Source organism: Ranitomeya imitator, chromosome 6 (genome assembly GCF_032444005.1).
Source record: "Ranitomeya imitator isolate aRanImi1 chromosome 6, aRanImi1.pri, whole genome shotgun sequence".
NCBI lineage: Eukaryota > Metazoa > Chordata > Amphibia > Anura > Dendrobatidae > Ranitomeya > Ranitomeya imitator.
Window position 1 is genome coordinate 471,002,072 of NC_091287.1, and position 22,346 is coordinate 471,024,417.

The 22,346-nt window shown below is 42.8% G+C and overlaps 1 protein-coding gene across 2 annotated transcripts in view; it reads right to left on the reverse strand.

Moving 5' to 3' along the window:
• PAG1 (phosphoprotein membrane anchor with glycosphingolipid microdomains 1) overlaps nt 1-22,346 on the reverse strand; it is a 250,807-nt gene that overhangs the window by 163,890 nt on the left and 64,571 nt on the right. For both annotated transcript variants that reach the window (XM_069731523.1, XM_069731525.1), the window contains one exon: nt 20,264-20,323. The gene's annotated coding sequence lies outside the window, so the exon portion shown is untranslated. The remainder of the gene's footprint in view (nt 1-20,263; nt 20,324-22,346) is intronic.

A 22,346-nucleotide genomic window follows, 5' to 3' on the forward strand; every position in this document is an offset into this window, starting at 1 on the left:
TATTGCAGAAATACAATCCATCTACAAAAATGTTATATACTTTGTGGTTTTTACTTTTCTGGTTTACATTACGCTAAATGCAAAATCTTCTTACATGCAGACCAGATCCTGTTTACTGTGCTGAGTAATAATTATCTTTAGAATGGATACAGTGAGCAAGGTCCCAAATCACACTGCATATACACATTACCAACTTCAGGAAGCCGCAAGCTACATGGATGAGACCAAAGTATGGGTGTCTATGTCAGAACGGTTATTGTCGGAATAAAAACATTTAGCACATATGACATATGTAATAGACACCAAGGCTTCAATAAAAAAAAACTGTTTGTACCTTGTTTACCAGTAGATAGAAAGATATTAAGAATTGACAGTCCTCGGTGGTTGGTACTAGTGATGAGCAAACGTGCTCAGATAAGGCGTCAATACATGAATGCAGTGCCAAAACCGTCGTCAATACATCCTACCCCACACTGCCCCTCTACAAAATACCCCCCACATATACACACTGCCCTTCTCTAAAATATCCCCCTCACTCTGTCCATCCATATAATATCCCTCCATACACTGCCCCTCTGTATATTCCCCCCATACAGCCCCTCTACAGAATATGTTAACACAAAATACAGTTTCTAAATAAAGGTTTTTATTAAGGGAAAATAAATCCAAACCTACAGAGCCCTGTGTGAAAAAAGTGTCCCCCCCCCCCCCCCCCGGCCTTAAAACAAAAATTAACTGTTTATTGCATCTTTGGGAAGCGGACTTCAAATTATTTAGAAACACGCAGGCCTAATTACTGCCACACCTGTTCTCAATCAAGAAATCACTTTAATAGGACCTGCTTGACAAAGTGAAGTAGACCAAAAGATCATGCTAGACATCATGCCACGGTTAACCCCTTTACCCCCAAGGGTGATTGCACGTTAATGACCGGGCCAATTTTTACAATTCTGACCACTGTCCCTTTATGAGGTTATAACTCTGGAACGCTTCAATGGATCCTGGTGATTCTGACATTGTTTTCTCGTGACATATTGTACTTCATGACAATGGTAAAAATTCTTTGATAGTACCTGCGTTTATTTGTGAAAAAAACGGAAATTTGGCGAAAATTTCGCAATTTTCCAACTTTGAATTTTTATGCAATTAAATCACAGAGATAGGTCACACAAAATACTTAAAAAGTAACATTTCCCACATGTCTACTTTACATCAGCACAATTTTGGAACCAAAATTTTTTTTTGTTAGGGAGTTATAAGGGTTAAAAGTTGACCAGCAATTTCTCATTTCTACAACACCAATTTATTTTAGGGACCACATCTCATTTGAAGTCATTTTGAGGGGTCTATATGATAGAAAATACCCAAGTGTGACACCATTCTAAAAACTACACCTCTCAAGGTGCTCAAAACCATATTCAAGAAGTTTATTAACCCTTCTGGTGCTTCACAGGAATTTTTTGAATGTTTAAATAAAAATGAACATTTAACTTTTTTTCACAAAAAATTTAATTCAGCTCCAATTTGTTTTATTTTACCAAGGGTAACAGGAGAAAATGTACCCCAAACATTGTTGTACAATTTGTCCTGAGTATGCCAATACCCCACATGTGGGGGTAAACCACTGTTTGGGCGCATGGCAGAGCTCGGAAGCGAAGGAGTGCCATTTGACTTTTCAATGCAAAATTGACAGGAATTGAGATGGAACGCCATGTTTCGTTTGGAGAGCCCCTGATGTGGCTAAACATTAAAACCCCCCACAAGTGACACCATTTTGGAAAGTAGACCCCCTAAGGAACTTATCTAGAGGTGTGGTGAGCACTTTGACCCACCAAGTGCTTCACAGAAGTTTATAATGTAGAACCGTAAAAATAAAAAATCATTTTTTCACAAAAATTATCTTTTCGCCCCCAATTTTTTATTTTCCCAAGGGTAAGAGAAGAAATTGGACCCCAAAAGTTGTTGTACAATTTGTCCTGAGTACGCTGATACCCCATATGTGGGGGTAAACCACTGTTTGGGCGGATGGGAGAGCTCGGAAGGGAAGGAGCGCCGTTTGACTTTTCAAAGCAAAATTGACAGGAATTGAGATAGAACGCCATGTTGCGTTTGAAGAGCCACTGATGTGCCTAAACATTGAAACCCCCCACAAATGACACCATTTTGGAAAGTAGACCCCCTAAGGAACTTATCTGGATGTGTGGTGAGCACTTTGACCCACCAAGTGCTTCACAGAAGTTTATAATGCAGAGCCGTAAAAATAAAACAATTTTTTTCCACAAAAATTATTTTTTTAGCCCCCAGTTTTGTATTTTCCTGAGGGTAACAGGAGAAATTGGACCCCAAAATTTGTTGCCCAATTTGTCCTGAGTGCGATGATACACCATATGTGGGGGGAACCACTGTTTGGGCACATGGGAGGGTTCAGAAGGGAAGGAGTGCCATTTGAATGCAGACTTAGATGGAATGGTCTGCAGGTGTCACATTGCGTTTGCAGAGCCCCTAATGTACCTAAACAGTAGAAACCCCCCACAAGTGACACCATTTTGGAAAGTAGACCCCCTTAGGAACTTATCTAGATGTGTGCTGAGCGCTTTGACCCACCAAGGGCTTCACAGAAGTTTATAATGGAGAGCCGTAAAAATAAAACAAAAATTTTTTCCCACAAAAATTATTTTTTAGCCCCCAGTTTTGTATTTTCCCGAGGGTAACAGGATAAATTCGACCCCACAATTTGTTGTCCAGTTTGTCCTGAGTGCGCTGATACCCCATATGTGGGGGGGAACCACTGTTTGGGCGCATGGGAGGGCTTGGAAGGGAAGGAGCTCCATTTGGAATGAGGACTTAGATGGAATGGTCTGCAGGTGTCACATTGCATTTGCAGAGCCCCTAATGTACCTAAACAGTAGAAACCTCCCACAAGTGACACCATTTTGAAAACTAGACCCCCTAAGAAACTCATCTAGATGTGTTGTGATAGCTTTGAACCCCCAAGTGTTTCACTACAGTTTGTAACGCAGAGCCGTGAAAATTAAAAAAAAAAATCTTTCCCCCCAAAATTATTTTTTAGCCCCCAGTTTTGTATTTTCCCGAGGGTAAGAGGAGAAATTCGACCCCAAAAGTTGTTGTCCAATTTGTCCTGAGTACGCTGATACCCCGTATGTTGGGGGAAACCACCGTTTGAGCGCATGGCAGAGCTCGGAAGGGAAGGAGCGCCATTTGGAATGCAGACTTAGATGGAATGGTCTGCAGACGTCACATTGCGTTTGCAGAACCCCTAATGTACCTAAACAGTAGAAACCCCCCACAAGTGACCCCATATTGGAAACTAGACCCCCCAGGGAACTAATCTAGATGTGTTGTGAGAACTTTGAACCCCCAAGTGTTTCACTACAGTTTATAACGCAGAGCCGTGAAAATAAAAAATCTTTTTTTTTCCCACAAAAAATATGTTTTAGCCCCGAGTTTTGTATTTTCCCAAGGGTAACAGGAGAAATTGGACCCCAAAAGGGGGTAAACCCCTGTTTGGGCACACGGGAGAGTTCGGAAGGGAAGAAGCACTGTTTTACTTTTTCAACGCAGAATTGGCTGGAATTGAGATCGGACGCCATGTCGCTTTTGGAGAGCCCCTGATGTGCCTAAACCCCACAATTATAACTGAAACCCTAATCCAAACACATCCCTAACCCTAATCCCAACAGTAACCCTAACCACACCTCTAACCCAGACACACCCCTAACCCTAATCCCAACCCTATTCCCAACCGTAAATGTAATCTAAACCCTAACTGTAACTTTAGCCCCAACCCAAACTGTAGCCCTAGCCCTAACCCTAGCCCTAACCCTAACCATGGCCCTAGCCCTAACCCTAACCATGGCCCTAGCCCTAACCCTAGCCCTAACCCTAACCCTAGCCCTAACCCTAACCCTAGCCCTAATGGGAAAATGGAAATAAATACATTTTTTTAATTTTTCCCTAACTAAGGGGGTGATGAAGGGGGGTTTGATTTACTTTTATAGCGGGTTTTTTAGCGGATTTTTATGATTGGCAGCCGTCACACACTGAAAGACGCTTTTTATTGCAAAAAATATTTTTTGCGTTACCACATTTTGAGAGCTATAATTTTTCTATATTTTGGTCCACAGAGTCATGTGAGGTCTTGTTTTTTGCGGGACGAGTTGACGTTTTTATTGGTAACATTTTCGGGCACGTGACATTTTTTGATCGCTTTTTATTCCGATTTTTGTGAGGCAGAATGACCAAAAACCAGCTATTCATGAATTTCTTTTGGGGGAGGCGTTTATACCGTTCCGCGTTTGGTAAAATTGATAAAGCAGTTTTATTCTTCGGGTCAGTACGATTACAGCGACACCTCATTTATATCATTTTTTTATGTTTTGGCGCTTTTATACGATAAAAACTATTTTATAGAAAAAATAATTATTTTGGCATCGCTTTATTCTCAGGACTATAACTTTTTTATTTTTTTGCTGATGATGCTGTATGGCAGCTCGTTTTTTGCGGGACAAGATGACGTTTTCAGCGGTACCATGGTTATTTATATCTGTCTTTTTGATCGCGTGTTATTCCATTTTTTGTTCGGCGGTATGATAAAGCGTTGTTTTTTGCCTCGTTTTTTTTTTTTTTCTTACGGTGTTTACTGAAGGGGTTAACTAGTGGGCCAGTTTTATAGGTCGGGCCGTTACGGACGCGGCGATACTAAATATGTGTACTTTTATTGTTTTTTTTTTATTTAGATAAAGAAATGTATTTATGGGAATAATATTTTTTTTTTTTTTTTTTTACACATTTGAAATTTTTTTTTACTTTTTTACTTTGTCCCAGGGGGGGACATCACAGATCAGTGATCTGACAGTTTGCACAGCACTCTGTCAGATCACTGATCTGACATGCAGCGCTGCAGCCTTCACAGTGCCTGCTCTGAGCAGGCTTTGTGAAGCCACCTCCCTCCCTGCAGGACCCGGATCCGCGGCCATCTTGGATCCGGGGCTCGAGCAGGGAGGGAGGGAGGTAAGACCCTCGCAGCAACGCGATCACATCGCGTTGCTGCGGGGGGCTCAGGGAAGCCCGCAGGGAGCCCCCTCCCTGCGGGGTGCTTCCCTGCACCGCCGGCACATCGCGATCATCTTTGATCGCGGTGTGCCAGGGGTTAATGTGCCGGGGGCGGTCCGTGACCGCTCCTGGCACATAGTGCCGGATGTCAGCTGCGATAGGCAGCTGACACCCGGCCGCGATCGGCGGCGCTCCCCCCGTGAGCGCCGCCGATCGCGCTGGACGTACTATCCCGTCCATGGTCATAGGGGCCCACCCCACATGGACGGGATAGTACGTCCGATGTCAGAAAGGGGTTAAAAGAAACTCTGGAACGAATGAGAAAGTAACTGAGATCTATCAGACTGGAATAGGTTATAAAGTCATTTCTCAAGCTTTGGGGCTCCTGCAAACCACAGTGCGAGCCAATACCGACAAATGGTAAAAACATGGAAGAGTACTGAACCTTCTCAGTGGCCGGCTGACCAAAATGACCCCAAACACGAAGCAACGATCCTTCCAAGAGGTTACAAAACGAACCCACAACAACATCTAAAGAACTGCAGGCCTCATTTGCCTCAGTTAAGGTCAGTGTTAATGACTCCATTATAAGTAAAAGACTAGACAAAAATTACCTGAAATGCGGAGTTAAAAAAACAAAACCACTGCTCAGAAATATGAACATAAAGGCTCATATCAGTTTTGCCAGAAAACATCTTGATAATCCCAAAGACTTTTGGGAAAATACTCTGTGGACGGACAAGACAAAAGATGAACTTTTTGGAAGGTCTATGTCCCACTACATCTGGCGTAGAAGTAACACAGCATTTCAAAAAAGGAACATCATACCAACAATAAAATATGGTGGTGGTAGTGTGATGGTCTGGGGCTGTTTTGTTGCTTCAGGACCTAGAAGACTTGCTGTGGTAAGTGGAACCATGAGTTCTGCTGTCTACCAAAAATTCCTGAAGGAGAATGTCCGGCCATCTGTTCGTGACCTCAAGCTGAAGCGCATTTGGGTTATGCAGCAGGACATTTATCCAAAACACACCAGCAAGTCCACCTCTGAGTGGCTTAAGGAAAACAAAATTCAGACTTTGGAGTGGCCTAGTCAAAGTCTTGATCTTAATCTGACTGAGATGCTGTGGCATGACCTTAAAAAGGCGGTAAATGCTCAGAAATCCTCCAATGTGGCTGAATTACAATAATTCTGCAAAGATGAGTGGGCCAAAATCTCCCCAGAGCATTGTAAAAGACTCATTGCCAGTTATCGCAAACGCTTGATTGCAATTGTTGCTGCTAAGGGTGGCCCAACCAGTTATTAGGTTACGGGGCAATTTATTTTCACACAGGGCCCTGAAGGTTTGTATTTCTTTTTCCCTTCATAATAAAAAACCTTCATTTATAAACTGCATTTTGTGTTAATTTGTGTTATCTTTGTCTAATATTTAAATTTGTTTGGTGATCTTAAACATTTAAGTGTGACAAACATGCAAAAGAATAGGAAATCTGATTACACACAAACGGCAATTTATGCTGTTAGTGATTTTCATGGACCAATACAATCGTGTGTGTTTACGGTAATTCTGATTCGTATCGAAAACGGACGCGTCTCTGGTTTTTGTTTCATGAACATACAATCCGCAAAAAAAAAGTCAACGTACATGTTAACAACTCCATAGACTATAAAAGGGTACATGTCCTGTGAAAAACACAGAACACAAACCAGATAAATGGCCATCTGAAACGCATCACAAACTATTGCAACAATCCCTTCTGGGCATAGAGTCATCATATGGCTTCCGTTAAAGACAGCACTATCATACAGACCGTTGTTAATCCAACTCACTTCCGAAATGCAATACACACAAGTCAGTCTGTCCTGCATCTCAGCCAGGAGACAACGTCCACACCAAGTCAACACTTCATCAGTGTGAGCAAGCACATTGCACTACTTAATCAAATCCAGCTTCAGGCTCATCGCAACTAGCAATAACACAATCATTAAACGGTATCATCTGATTCTGGGGCTTTCTCTCCACTTTCTACAATGTAGGGAGTGTGAAAGTAGAGGAGATCAGAGGGCATCACATCCTCAAATCCCACCATGGATGAGGAGTTATCAGTTTCTGCCCCCATGAAATGGGAAACATCTTGGTCTTGCAGAAGAGATGGCTAGGAATACCAAGTTTATGAAAAATGTGGCTCCAAATAAAAACAGCAGAGATTTTCCAAATAAATTCACAATTATCAACGGAGGAGCCAATATGAAGGGGCAAAGCAAAATATGGAGAAGATACAACTAGACAAAAATCAGAGAGGTAAAGCAGATGCTTTACCAGTAACCACGGCTGGTGAAAAAGAAGACGGAGAGTAGGGATCAGCAATAGCCAACACATGTGACCCTACAATGCCCAAAACAAAAAAAATGAAAGAGCCATGATAAGAGTATGGGAGTTAAAGGAAGTGGATATAGTGGGAAGAAGCACACCAAAAAGCACAATCACTGTCAATAATTGTGATTTAGCTCGATGACATAGGGAACGTAATTTCGAGCAGGCATGCTGCTATGCAGTCCATTTTAATAAGATCATAAAGGGTTAATCCCACGTTCTCAATCAGGAGTTCCCTGCTCCCCAGCCAAACGACTTCCAGATTTCTTGGGGAGCATGTTCCAGATTGACAGTATGGACCAGCTTCATCTCTGCGTTGCTGGTCCAAACCGTGAGCTCTATGTTACTGCTATATCACACATGTCAAACTCTGGCCCGTGGGCCAAATCGGGCCCTCAGGGTGATTATATTAGGCCGTGAAACTGGGGATTATGTGGGGCCATTATACTGTATAGAGGACTTTGTGGTGCCCATAATACTATACGGAGGGCTTTGTGGGGATCACAGTTGCAGCATCACACTGTGTTGGGGTCACCATACTTTGCTGGAGGGTACAGTAGGGTCATCATATCGTGTGTGGAGGGTATTGTGCAGGAATTCACTGTGGTGGTGTCATGCAGTGTTTGGGGGACACTTTTGTTGGGATCACACTTTATTATCTATTTATTAATTTAAAGTTTTTATCCTTTGTTATTACATATTTAAAATTATGCTATTGGGCCATATGCTTTTTACTTATCTTACATAACATTCTATTATTCCAGTAAGATCTATTAATTATAATGTGCTTTGTTTGTGGCACAACTCCTTCAAGTTTGTTTCCATGTGAAAATATTCACGATTATATTTGATAAGGAAAAACTTCCACAATTGTAGACTTTTTTTTTTTTAAATCAAGGTTGATCCACACCTTTATCCAAGTTTTTAATTTTGGCCCTCTGTGTATTTGAGTTGGACATCCCTTTGCCATGTGAAGCGGCTTTTCTCTGCACTATGGGAAGTGTACGGACAACAAAGCTGGCTGGTATCAGGCGCTGACAGTGCGCTCCAGTGATCCTCAGCCACCTATAGAGCAGCGCATACAAGCTTCATCGGAAACAGCTTGTAAGCACTGCAGTGCTGGCTGATCATCTAAGCAACAGGCAATTAACAAAAAAAGAAAATATACGTCATCAGCGGAATGCAGCAGAATTCTAATAAATGGCAAATTAGAAAAATGCTTATATTTACAAGCATTACCAACAATATCCATCAGCGCATATGGAAATGACCCTTTAAGTTCATATTTTACTGTCGAATTTTGCACAACAAATCACCATCTGTTCTCTCACCACAAAAAGGTAAAAAAAATATATATTTTTCCTCATTTTCCAACTCTTCTTCTGAGGATTCAATATTTCACCTGGTTTTATAGAGATATAAAATTCCTCACACACAGAAACAGCTGAACACCTCCAGGGAGCTGGCATTTTGACAAATAATTATATCTTGCAATGTCACGTTAATGAGAATTTTACAAACGCGAGATCACACTGCACTTTGTCACCATAAGAGATGAATGCCGGAAGACGATACGGTGGGAGATGATTACATTTAGTGGAGAAAGGAAACGGCTCCTTAATAAGGGGTTTATTTTAATACTTCAAACAGTCACTAGCTTTCTTAAAGGAGAAAAACAAATAATGTCAGAACCGGCTAAATGGCACATGGAAACCGAACGCCCGCTGAACACCCCGCAGGCCACAGCTGCTGTTGGGGGAGACAGATGAGGCACATCAAGGATTTATGCTGCTGGCATCGTCCCAAATCGCCAACGGGCCTTATCTGTAAAAAGTAAAATATAAAGATATACACCAGAAATTACACAATCTTTATCAATACAAAAGAGAAATACAAAATAAAAAAATGAACTAATATGTCATTAGTCATGGCACAGGGACTGGCAAACTGACTTGTAGAAATGGAGTCAAGAATCAATTTCAATCCCGCGCAGTATCTGCCAGCAAGTTGTATTTTCTTTTTTGGTTTTCTTCACAGTTCAAAACGTGTTATTATAAGAACCGGGCGATTGTGGAAGGGAAAGTAGATTGTAAGCTTCGTGGAGGACGGATCTTCTGTGCCGCACTCAACAATACATCCGAGGAAAATGAAGAAGAAACAAAATCAACTATTACTGATAAAAAAAAAAGCCCAAGCCATCTCCAATTCCTATACTTCCAGGATTATCCTTGATTTTTTATATATCCTTTATATTAAAAATATTTCCCCGCTTGATACTGTGATTTTAGGAATAAAAAGAAAGTTGTGTGAAAGACAAACAAGGGCTGATGGAGCCGAGCGTTAATAGGATGTGGTCACTGTAGATGTCCTCCTGGTCTCCCAATATCATACACTACAAGGTAAAGTCAAACATTTTCCGCACTGTGGTTGTATTGCAACTTCTGTTGGCCGCTCCATCACATCATAACTATCCGTACGAGGTCATCGTCTAACCAGTCATTGTTGTGTAGGTCTGAACGTGTTACGTCCGGTCATTTGTGATGGCTGTGCGGGAAACAATGGCCGCGCCACTTGGAATTTGCATAAAAAAAGACCAGCCTACAATGATTAGTAGTTTGTGGTCTGAGGGTGATTGTGGTGCAGATATTTTTCCAAGACTCTGTGCACAGTGTGGAGATAGTCTTCTGTCCTGAAGAAATGTGGATGATTGGATAGAGAAGTTCAAAGAAGCTTGCACAAGTGTCGGCCATGAAGAAGAACCCGGACGTCCATCCACATCTACGAATGATGGTAACGCTGAGAGAGAACCCATTCTGTTGTGTAGATGAGTGACAAAGGATTATGTCTTCTTAAAAGAAGGGAAGGTGAAGATTCACATCTGAGGAAGAGGTGAGGACAGTGGTGGATTCGTGGCTCACCGGTCAGCCTACAATTTTATTGAGGGAGTACGAAAGCTTGATGATAGGTGGACAATATGCACGGAAAAGCATGGAGATTATGTTGATTATGTTAAAAAAACGATGCAGGTGTCTTTTCCGAAAGTTGATTTAAATAAATTTGACAGTCTGAGTGTGTGGGTAATTTTTAACACACCCCTGTACATTTGCCTCTAGAGTTCCCAACTTCTCCCAAATTTTGATTTTTGGCTCTATGGACACAAAATGGCTACTGTCCAATTATGGTTGTAACAAATGCCTCTGTACGGTGATACATAGTGATGCCGTGCTTCGCACTATCGGCACGGCTACTGAGCTTTACTTTTTTCATGATACCAAATGCAGCCGAATTGGAATTATATATTTGATATGTTCAATACTATGAAAAAAGAAACAATTTTCATATATAAAAAGCCATTGCTTTATCAACTCAAATCGTCAAAATAAATATTTTAGAATTGAGAATATCAGAAGTTTTGTTCTAATATTTTTCTAACAGCTCTCAAGTCATATGACCTTAGCGAGACAGAAATAGCGGTGTATGGACGTGCAGACTTTCTAAGAGCGCGCGCACTGCTCCAGACAGAGAGCAGAGTTGATGGGAGCAGAAGTTGTCAGCACTTAGCTGAGCTCTTGGCGTTTGGGATGCCATAATGTGCACCAAGTGGTGAAAAAGTGTCCGTGGACTTGGCTTACCTCTGCAAAGGTTATATCCCGCATTGAGAATATGCTGCATAAATTGTTTTTTTCTTCCATAAATGGGGAACTTATGATGCTAATAGATAAAATATATTTATATTAACATTTTATAATCTTTTCTAACTTTCGATGAATGTTAAGAAATTAATTACCTGTAACCAATATTAATAGTTAATATTTTTTGTTTTTTTTCAAAGCCGACGATACAAATGTCCAGATTCTATCAACTCCACATCCCCGTCTGCCATGCTTATAGCCTGCAAGTACAGATGCGGCACAGCAACTAGTGGTTAATGCAAATGTAATAGCACCCTTATGCCAATGAATTGAAGATTTATAGTCCTGCCAACCGTACAGATGTGGTATAACAAAGTAGAGCTTATCTGCAGAATGGAAGCATTTGGCACAACTTCTGTCCATGTAATCGGCAAAGTCGGAACCCATTGACCCTGCTGGTCTTTCAGATGAGGATTATAACAGCCATCTGGGACCCCCTGCCACATACATAACATACGTTCCGCCATAAGTTTGTATGCAGACTGCCATAGCTTAATTAGCTTCATTCGAATAACGTTTTTAGATATGAAGAACGTTTTGCAAAGTGTACTGCATTACGGCACAAGTCTACATTTTCGAAAACTGCATTTCCCCCACGCTCTATAGAAGCAGATATTCCGTTCTCGCATGGAAAGGTCACACTTTGTTATCGAGCGCTAAAACTTCTGCCAGAACTTGAAGTGTAATTGATCGTATAGATTTCAGCTGCCTCCTAGAAAACCACTTTTCATGAGGACTGAAAGCGCAGCGTCAATATCGGAGCTACTTAGCAATTTATGACTCTGGAATCGGTTGTACTGTTCTGTATTTCATTTTAATTAACCTCTTGTTTTATACCCTGGACAGTAGATATTGGAAGTAGGAAGAGGAAAACCATTTTGCCAGCCAACCATTATAACACTTCAGCACTCAGAGGTAGATCGTTAGATCTTCATATACATATATCTGCCACTTATCTTCAGTAACTATAATACATACACATTGTTATGCTAGTGCGTGTTCAACTATATAATTCTAAGTCATGTGTATGGCGCCTGACTCATCAGATAAAAAGTCAGGGCATTTTACCATAAACTTTCAGACTGATGAGTCAAGCGCCATGTACAGACTTTTTACTGTACCGCTGCTTGAAGAAAGTGTCTTCTAAAAACTAGCAGTAAATTTGTGAGTTGATTTTAAGTCCATCTTCACCTCGGAAAGGTCCAATCAGTTCATCTTTAATAATACTAGCCCATATCAGTGCCCATCCCTGCCTTGCTGGTGCCAGAGTAGAAGTGGAGGTGTGTGCCTGTTACCGATCCAGCCACAGGAACATCCATCTGGTCCATCCAAAGTCACACAACTTATCAGCCCATGAAACTTCTGAAAAATTTGTCCTCAGATATTTCTTGGCCCAGTCTTGACGTTCCACCTACTGCGACTTGTTCAGTGGTGGTCAGGTTTCGGACTTCCTTATCTCAGCCAAGTCTCTGAGCACTGAACACCTTGTACTTCTGTGTCTTGCTCAGTGGTGGTCAGGTTTCTGACTTCCTTATCTCAGCTATGTCTCTGAGCACTGAACACCTTGTACTTCTGTGTATTGCTCAGTGGTGGTCAGGTTTTTGACTTCCTTATCTCAGCTATGTCTCTGAGCACTGAACACCTTGTACTTCTGTGTCTTGCCCAGTGGTGGTCAGGTTTCTGACTTCCTTATCTCAGCTATGTATCTGAGCACTGAACACCTTGTACTTCTGTGTCTTGCTCAGTGGTGGTCAGGTTTCTGACTTCCTTATCTCAGCCATGTCTCTGAGCACTGAACACCTTGTACTTCTGTGTCTTGCCCAGTGGTGGTCAGGTTTCTGACTTCCTTATCTCAGCTATGTATCTGAGCACTGAACACCTTGTACTTCTGTGTCTTGCTCAGTGGTGGTCAGGTTTCTGCCTTCCTTACCTTGGACCTTAATCCGATTGAGATGCTGTAGCATGACCTTAGAAAGGCGGTTCATGCTCAGAAACTCTCCAATGTGGCTGAATTACAACAATTCTGTCAAGATGAGTGGACCAAAATTCCTCCAGAACGTTGTCAAAAACTTATTACCAGTTATCGCAGCAAACGCTTGGTTGCAGTTGTTGCTGCCAAGGGTGGCACAACCAGTTATTAGGTTTAGGGGGCAATCACTTTTTAACACAGGGCCCTGTAGGTTTGGATTTCTTTTTTCCCTAATAATGAAGACCTTCATTTAAAAATGGCATTTTTGTGTTTACTTGTGTTAGCTTTGTCTAAAATTGAAATTTGTTTGGTGATCTGAAACATTTAACTGTGACAAACATGCAAAAGAATAGGAAATCGGGAAGGGGGCAAAAAGTTTTTCACACAACTGTAACTGTGGACACAAGACAGGGGACAGACAGGGATGCTGGTTTCTTCCTGTCCATTTACATAATCACACACAACTCAGCACAATTGTCAGTCAAAGGCATAGGCAGAAAAGTTCATGTTTATATTGTTATGGTCAATTTGAAAAGCAAATTCATAAATAGGGATTGGGATCATGACTGCAGAAAGTTCTCAATTTATCAGATTTTCAACACTATCCAAATCCCTTTGATGTATTAATCCAATGGATAAAAGCTGAAAGGACAGTACCATTGGAAAGGATTCAGTATTTAAGGTTTCAATGTTTTGCTGTACAGTGCTATAAATTATATTATCCAAAATAGTTCTCCATTAAGAGACAGAAAGCTGGCTCTCTACTGCCTCCTATTGGATGTAGATACCCTATAAATCAATGCCCGGCCCTTTAAGGCGCCTAGATGCAGTACATAGGTGAAGAAGGCAATTGACAGATGTCGAGGGAGAACGGTTCCTCTTCATTGAGAAACTTGCGTAAGAAGACTTAATGGCCAGGCAACGCTCCCTATGCTACATATCGGCACATTGGTGACTGTTCATTAAGGTGCTTAACCCCTTCATGACTTTGCGATTTTTCGCTTTGTTTCCTCCACCTTGTTCCAAGAGCCATAACTTTTTTATTCTTCCGTCCCCACAGCCGTATGAGGGCTTGTTTTTTGTGGGACAAGTTGTGCTTTTGAATTATATCATTCATTTTATCATGAGATGCACTTCAAAGGCAGGGCATGACCTTTGATGTATACAGGTCCTTCTCAAAAAATTAGCATATAGTGTTAAATTTCATTATTTACCATAATGTAATGATTACAATTAAACTTTCATATATTATAGATTCATTATCCACCAACTGAAATTTGTCAGGTCTTTTATTGTTTTAATACTGATGATTTTGGCATACAACTCCTGATAACCCAAAAAACCTGTCTCAATAAATTAGCATATCAAGAAAAGGTTCTCTAAACGACCTATTACCCTAATCTTCTGAATCAACTAATTAACTCTAAACACATGCAAAAGATACCTGAGGCTTTTATAAACTCCCTGCCTGGTTCATTACTCAAAACCCCCATCATGGGTAAGACTAGCGACCTGACAGATGTCAAGAAGGCCATCATTGTCAAGCAAGAGGGTAAGACCCAGAAAGAAATTTCTCAACAAATAGGCTGTTCCCAGAGTGCTGTATCAAGGCACCTCAATGGTAAGTCTGTTGGAAGGAAACAATGTGGCAGAAAACGCTGTACAACGAGAAGAGGAGACCGGACCCTGAGGAAGATTGTGGAGAAGGACCGATTCCAGACCTTGGGGAACCTGAGGAAGCAGTGGACTGAGTCTGGTGTGGAAACATCCAGAGCCACCGTGCACAGGCGTGTGCAGGAAATGGGCTACAGGTGCCGCATTCCCCAGGTAAAGCCACTTTTGAACCATAAACAGCGGCAGAGGCGCCTGACCTGGGCTACAGAGAAGCAGCACTGGACTGTTGCTAAGTGGTCCCAAGTACTTTTTTCTGATGAAAACAAACTTTGCATGTCATTCGGAAATCAAGGTGCCAGAGTCTGGAGGAAGACTGGGGAGAAGGAAATGCCAAAATGCCTGAAGTCCAGTGTCAAGTACCCACAGTCAGTGATGGTGTGGGGTGCCATGTCAGCTGCTGGTGTTGGTCCACTGTGTTTCATCAAGGGCAGGGTCAATGCAGCTAGCTATCAGGAGATTTTGGAGCACTTCATGCTTCCATCGGCTGAAATGCTTTATGGAGATGAAGATTTCATTTTTCAGCACGACCTGGCACCTGCTCACAGTGCCAAAACCACTGGTAAATGGTTTACTGACCATGGTATTACTGTGCTCAATTAGCCTGCCAACTCTCCTGACCTGAACCCCATAGAGAATCTGTGGGATATTGTGAAGAGAAAGTTGAGAGACGCAAGACCCAACACTCTGGATGAGCTTAAGGCCGCTATTGAAGCATCCTGGGCCTCCATAACATCTCAGCAGTGTCACAGGCTGATTGCCTCCATGCCACGCCGCATTGAAGCAGTCATTTCTGCCAAAGGATTCCCGACCAAGTATTGAGTGCATAACTGAACATTATTATTTGATGGTTTTTTTGTTTGTTATTAAAAAACACTTTTATTTGATTGGATGGGTGAAATATGCTAATTTATTGAGACAGGTTTTTTGGGTTATCAGGAGTTGTATGCCAAAATCATCAGTATTAAAACAATAAAAGACCTGACAAATTTCAGTTGGTGGATAATGAATCTATAATATATGAAAGTTTAATTGTAATCATTACATTATGGTAAATAATGAAATTTAACACTATATGCTAATTTTTTGAGAAGGACCTGTATGTTCATCAAAGGTCGTGAAAGGGTTAAAAAAGCACTCCTCCCATCAAAATTTGTATTCTCTTAATATATTGCAATACTCATATTATACAGCACTGAGTAGTTACAATTTCTCATTTTGCCTTTCTACTCAGTTACTTCTCTTTTCCATTAGGTCTATGACATCATGTGATTAAAGGGAACCTGTCACCCCCCCCCCAGGCGGTTTTAACTAAAAGGGCCATTTTGTGCAACACTAATGCTGCATTCTGTCAAGGTGGCTCTTTTAGTTGGGGTCCCTTCCAACGCTGAAATATTCGTTTTTATAACTTGCCCCTCATACCTGTAGTCTGTCAGGGGGACACTTCTTCCCCCCCCCCCCAGACAAAAACGCCTCCCAGCCATCACTCAGGACCTCCGGGCGCCACCTCCTCTGCGGTCATTAACGTCCCCGATGCCTGAGCTGTAAGTTTTTTTTCGGCCATGCGCAGTTTGCGCTGCCCTTCGACTCCATCACATGATGGGAACTTACAGCGCAGGCACCGGGGACGTTAATGAAGGCAGAGGAGGTGGCCCCTGGCGCACGGAGGGACCGAGTGATGGCTGGGAGGCGTTTTTGTCCGGGGTGAAAAGATATGCCCCCTGGACAGGCTACAGGTATGAGGGGCAAATTATAAAAACGAATATTTCAGAAGGGACCCCAACTAAAAGAGCCACCTTGACAGAATGCAGCACTAGTGCTGTACAAGGTGGCTCTTTTAGTTAAAAGCGCCTGGGAGGGTGACAGGTTCCCTTTAAAAAAACAACTAGCTGAATGCTTCTAAGCTCTGTGTAGAAACAGGAGGTCAATTTTCTCTGCACAAGTCATGAGTCGCTGCAAAAGTCCCTGGCAGGGGAGGGGGGGGGAGCAGGAGGGTCAGGAGTTGAAGAGGGGAATGATTTCTGCAGGGACAAGATAATTCATGTTTCTACATAGAGCAGAGAAAAGAGAAGAATTAACTGAGTAGAAAGGAAAATGAGAAATTGTTAGTACACAGTGCTGTATAACATGATGACTGCAATATATTAATAGGATAAAATCTTTGTTGACAGTGCATCTTTCAGCCTGAAATCTGCCTTAATAAGCTGCAATATATGTGCCATCTTGTGCACAAATATTGTGCCCCTTGGCATTTACAGGCAGGTGCTGATCAGGTATGCCAATAGAGGCGGGATGAGACGTGATCATGCCTGCCAATCAAATTCATCATATGTTATGCCACCAAAGTGCTGTAACTTACTCCAAAAATGTACACTAGGCCCCGGCTGACAGACATGTCTTGCAGCGGTGCACACTGCTTATCAGGTGAATCTGTTAATCCATAGATTAACTGAAAACCTGTAGCCTGTGTGACTGCAGACTTGTGAATCCTCTCATTGTGCGCTGTGAGGCTTCTCCTGTGCCAGGAGCGTGCGGTCATGTGATTGCAATGATGCGATATGCATATTCTCGGCCACATTCCAACTAGACGGTGTTTAGCATCTCTCAATACACTTCTAGTCCACAAGTGAACGCATGTATGCAAATCACATACTTACAGTCACATGCCTGGAGAATCCTCACAGCGCGCAGTGTGCACAATGAGAGGATTCACAAGACTACAGTCACATACAGTAACTTCAGATTTGTAGCTTACGACCGGACAACCATTTTAATTAAACACTCAGTGCAGTACACCGACGTGGTTCATCAAGACTTGTGTGCCCTACACCATGCATGAAAAAGGGGGATCTGAATACAACCAGGCTATGTGCGCACACTGAGTATTTGCTTGCAGAAATGTATGAAATGTTTCTGAATCTCTTGGAAGGAAAAACGCTATGGAAAAAAACATTTTGCCGCATTTGTGTATGCATTTTTGCAAGTGCTTTTGTACAGCAATGAAGGCTTTTTAGAGCTAAATAACGATATATAAAAAAAAAGTTTTCTGATGTAATTTCTTGGTTCAGCACCACCTTTTTCATGCTGATGCAGTAGCATCAGGGTAATGGGGTTAGGGCTTGGTGTCAGCAGCTGTCATTGACACCTAGTTCTAGGCTTAGTAATGAAAAGGTGTCAGCCCGACACTCTTATTACTAAGCCGATAAGTAAAACACAAACCACACACATTCTCACCAGCCTATGTAGGAGCGTTAACAGAACGAACATACATAGGCTGTAACCAGACAGTAACTGTTAATTTGAAAGAAAAAAAAGGAAAAATAAAAAAATGGTGTAGGCTCCTGGGTAAATTTAATAACCAGCAGAGGGAAAGCCAATAGATGAGGGCTGTTAATATTCTGGGAAAGAGACAAAAGCTATAAAAGTTCCCAGGCTATTCATATCAGCTCACAGCTGTTTGCTTAGCCTTTATTGGCTAGTTTACAGGGGAACCCCAGAAAAAAATTGATATAGGGTCCCTCTATAAAAATCTAAGCAGCAAAGGCTAGGCAGACAACTGCGGGCTGATATTGACCGATCCCAGACTAAAAACATCAGCTCTCAGCCGCCCCAGAAAAGGCGCATCTATAAGATGCGACAAATCTGGCGCTTAGCCTCGCTCTTCCCACTTGTCCTGTAGCGGTGACAAGTCGGGTTCATATTTGTGGGGCTGATGATTTGTATTGTCAGGTGACATAAAGCCCACAGGTCAGTAGTGGAGAGTCTATAAGACGCCTATCCATTAGTAACCCCATAGTGACATTGTATAAAAAACACACCCCCAGAATAAAGTCCTTTATTTGAAATAATGACACAGACTCCTTCCAGCACCACTGCTGTGTGGGAAAGTTCTCACGCAGCAGTGCCATGAGAGCACCGGAGCTGATGAACTCTCACTGCCGCTCAGTGATACACTGCGGGAGTGATTACCTCCTTTCAGTGTATCGCCGGCAGCCGGGTAGAGCAGTCACATCTCCTGATGTGACTGTTCTACACGTGAGATCACCGAGGGACACTCTGTATTACGTGGACTATGGCAGACAGGTGAGTATATGTTGTTTTATTTTACATTCTTTCTAGGAGATGAGGGCATTGGGGATTTGGTGTTAGGTGAGTATAATGTTTTTTTTAATTATTTTTATATGTAATTTTACTTTTTTTTTTCTTGTAACTGTGAGCACAGACGCCAACAGATGAGATGTCTCCCAGCAGCGGCACCTGCTGTCACTTATCACTGACAGCAGATGTAGCCCGATGACAGCAGTAGCAGGAACGCAATGGCGGGGAGTCTGTGTGGATGACACAGGGAGGGCGGCATCGCAAGAAGAAAGGCCCCAGACCTAGAAGAGCGACACCCATGGGACCAAACCTCCCCCAGGTGAGTATAATAAAAGTTATTTTTCTTCTCTTACAGGTCGGATCGGGACTTATATACAGCATTATAGAATGCTGTATATAAGCCATGAAAGGAGGTGGACGTAACTTGTATCTGCCTAACCTCGTGACAGGTCCTTTAAAGTTAGCAAGAATTCCTGGGCGTAACTACAAAGGGTGAGGTCGGTGCAGGTACCCTGAAATCTAGAGAACCCAAAAGGTCCCTTTGACCCATATGAGAAGTCTAAAGGTACCGTCACACTAAGCGACGCTGCAGCGATACCGACAACGATCCGGATCGCTGCAGCGTCGCTGTTTGGTCGCTGGAGAGCTGTCACACAGACAGCTCTCCAGCGACCAACGATGCCGGTAACCAGGGTAAACATCGGGTAACTAAGCGCAGGGCCGCGCTTAGTAACCCGATGTTTACCCTGGTTACCATCGTTAAAGTAAAAAAAACAACCACTATATACTTACCTACCGCTGTCTGTCCCCGGCGCTCTGCTTCTCTGCTCTGGCTGTGAGCGCCGGGCAGCTGGAAAGCAGAGCGGTGACGTCACCGCTGTGCTTTCCGGCCGCTGTGCTCACAGCCAGAGCAGAGAAGCAGAGCGCCGGGGACAGACAGCGGTAGGTAAGTATGTAGTGTTTGTTTTTTTTACTTTAACGATGGTAACCAGGGTAAACATCGGGTTACTAAGCGCGGCCCTGCGCTTAGTAACCCGATGTTTACCCTGGTTACCAGCGAAGACATCGCTGAATCGGTGTCACACACAACGATTCAGCGATGTCTGCGGGGAGTCCAGCGACGAAACAAAGTTCTGGACTTTCTTCCCCGACCAACGACATCACAGCAGGGGCCTGATCGCTGCTGCCTGTCACACTGGACGATATCGCTAGCCAGGACGCTGCAACGTCACGGATCGCTAGCGATATCGTCTAGTGTGACGGTACCTTAACACTACTAAAGACCCATGATAGTTCCTTCCTGTTGGAGATTTTGCACTGAGACCAGGAGCTTCAAGTAAAAGCCTTCAGGTATTCATTAAAAATAATAAAAAATAAAAAATGTGTACCTATTGTTGCTGGTATAATCCACATTCAGGAAGACATTCAGGAGAAATGCAGCAAAATATCTGAAAGACAAGGAATAAAAGTGTAATTTTATAAAAGTCAGTGTAAATGTTTATCCTTTTTTAAACTCTAGTTTATGTATCAATGTTAGGGTGATCATTAAAGAACAGACAAAGACCAAAAATGGACAAACCTCTGCTGACACAACCCAATGATGCATCTTCCGAAAAATCGCTTAAAAACAATAGGTTATTAATATGACAGCTTGGTGCTCTAGAGCTGAGGTGTCAAACTGCATTCCTCGAGGGCCGCAAACAGGTCATGTTTTCAGGATTTCCTTGTATTGCACAGGTGATAATTTAATCAGCTGCAGAGAATGATTCCAGCACCTTATGCAATACAAGGAAATCCTGAAAACATAACCTGTTTGCGGCCCTCGAGGAATGCAGTTTGACACCTCTGCTCTAGAGGACTCTCTGGGAAAGGCATGTATGAACCGAGAGCCCTTGAGAAAACTACTTGTGGCGAAACCGGTCAGGCGGATACCACATTTATGTGGTGATGGTTTTGTACTGATTTATGGGATGTTTTGTGCACGATGCTCATACTCAATACTGCATAAATCGAGGTGTTATGAAAAATGTGTTTACATTTTTTCATCATTTGCATATCATTCCAAAAAAGCAGCTTCAGAGATGAAAAAGACGACAAGAGTTCTAGCGCCACCTACTGGAGGTTGCAATCCTAAAAGCCAATAATGACCCTTTAACGAGCCTTGCCATATGACTTAGGATAGGAAGCCAAACCAGAAACTCCATTTGAAGACATGCGTTTCGAACTGTTCACCCATCATCTGTGCACAGCAGGAAATCAAATTTGGCTAGGTGAGAACCCTCTGACAGGGCACCTAAAGGTACCGTCACACTTAGCGACGCTGCAGCGATACCGACAACGATCCGGATCGCTGCAGCGTCGCTGTTTGGTCGCTGGAGAGCTGTCACACAGACAGCTCTCCAGCGACCAACGATCCCGAGGTCCCCGGTAACCAGGGTAAACATCGGGTAACTAAGCGCAGGGCCGCGCTTAGTAACCCGATGTTTACCCTGGTTACCAGCGTAAAAAAACAAACAGTACATACTTACATTCAGCTGTCTGTCCCTTGCCGTCTGGTTCCTGCACTGACTGCTGGCCGTAAAGTGAAAGTACAGCACAGCGGTGAGTCACACAGCGGTGACTCACCGCTGTGGCTGTGCTCTGCTTTCACTTTACGGCCAGCAGTCAGTGCAGGAAGCAGACGGCAAGGGACAGACAGCTGAATGTAAGTATGTACTGTTTGTTTTTTTACGCTGGTAACCAGGGTAAACAGCGGGTTACTAAGCGCGGCCCTGCGCTTAGTTACCCGATGTTTACCCTGGTTACCAGTGAAGACATCGCTGAATCGGTGTCACACACGCCGATTCAGCGATGTCTACGGGGAGTCCAGCGACGAAATAAAGTTCTGGACTTTCTTCCCCGACCAGCGATCTCCCAGCAGGGGCCTGATCGCTGCTGCCTGTCACACTGGACGATATCGCTAGCGAGGACGCTGCAACGTCAGGGATCGCTAGCGATATCGTCTAGTGTGACAGTACCTTAAGGGGTAACGTTACTACTTGTGGAGGGTGATATAAGGAGACTGTAGGTCATGACCTGCTCCTCCAGGAATTTAAATTTTTAACCAGCCTCTTCAGTGAGGGGAAAACACCATGAAACATGTAAATATGGCAAGGCTCGTTAAAAGTCCTCTTTTTTATTTGCATATTTACATTTCCAGAGCATTGCATTGCCTACAAGTCTCCTTACAAAATGCTCCACAAGGAGAAACATTACCCCTTTATTTCCTTATCAATAGCATGTCTATCGAGTCTGCTGTTTCCTGAAATCCATAACCTGTCTTTGATGGTGGTGCATTTTTAGGGTATGTGCACACGTCAGGTTTTTTTCCTGACAAAATCCTGAGAATTCTGCCAGAAATTCGCGTTTTTTTTCGCGCGGAATTTGCGCGTTTTTTGCGCGGATTTTTTGCAGATTTTTTGCGTTTTTTTT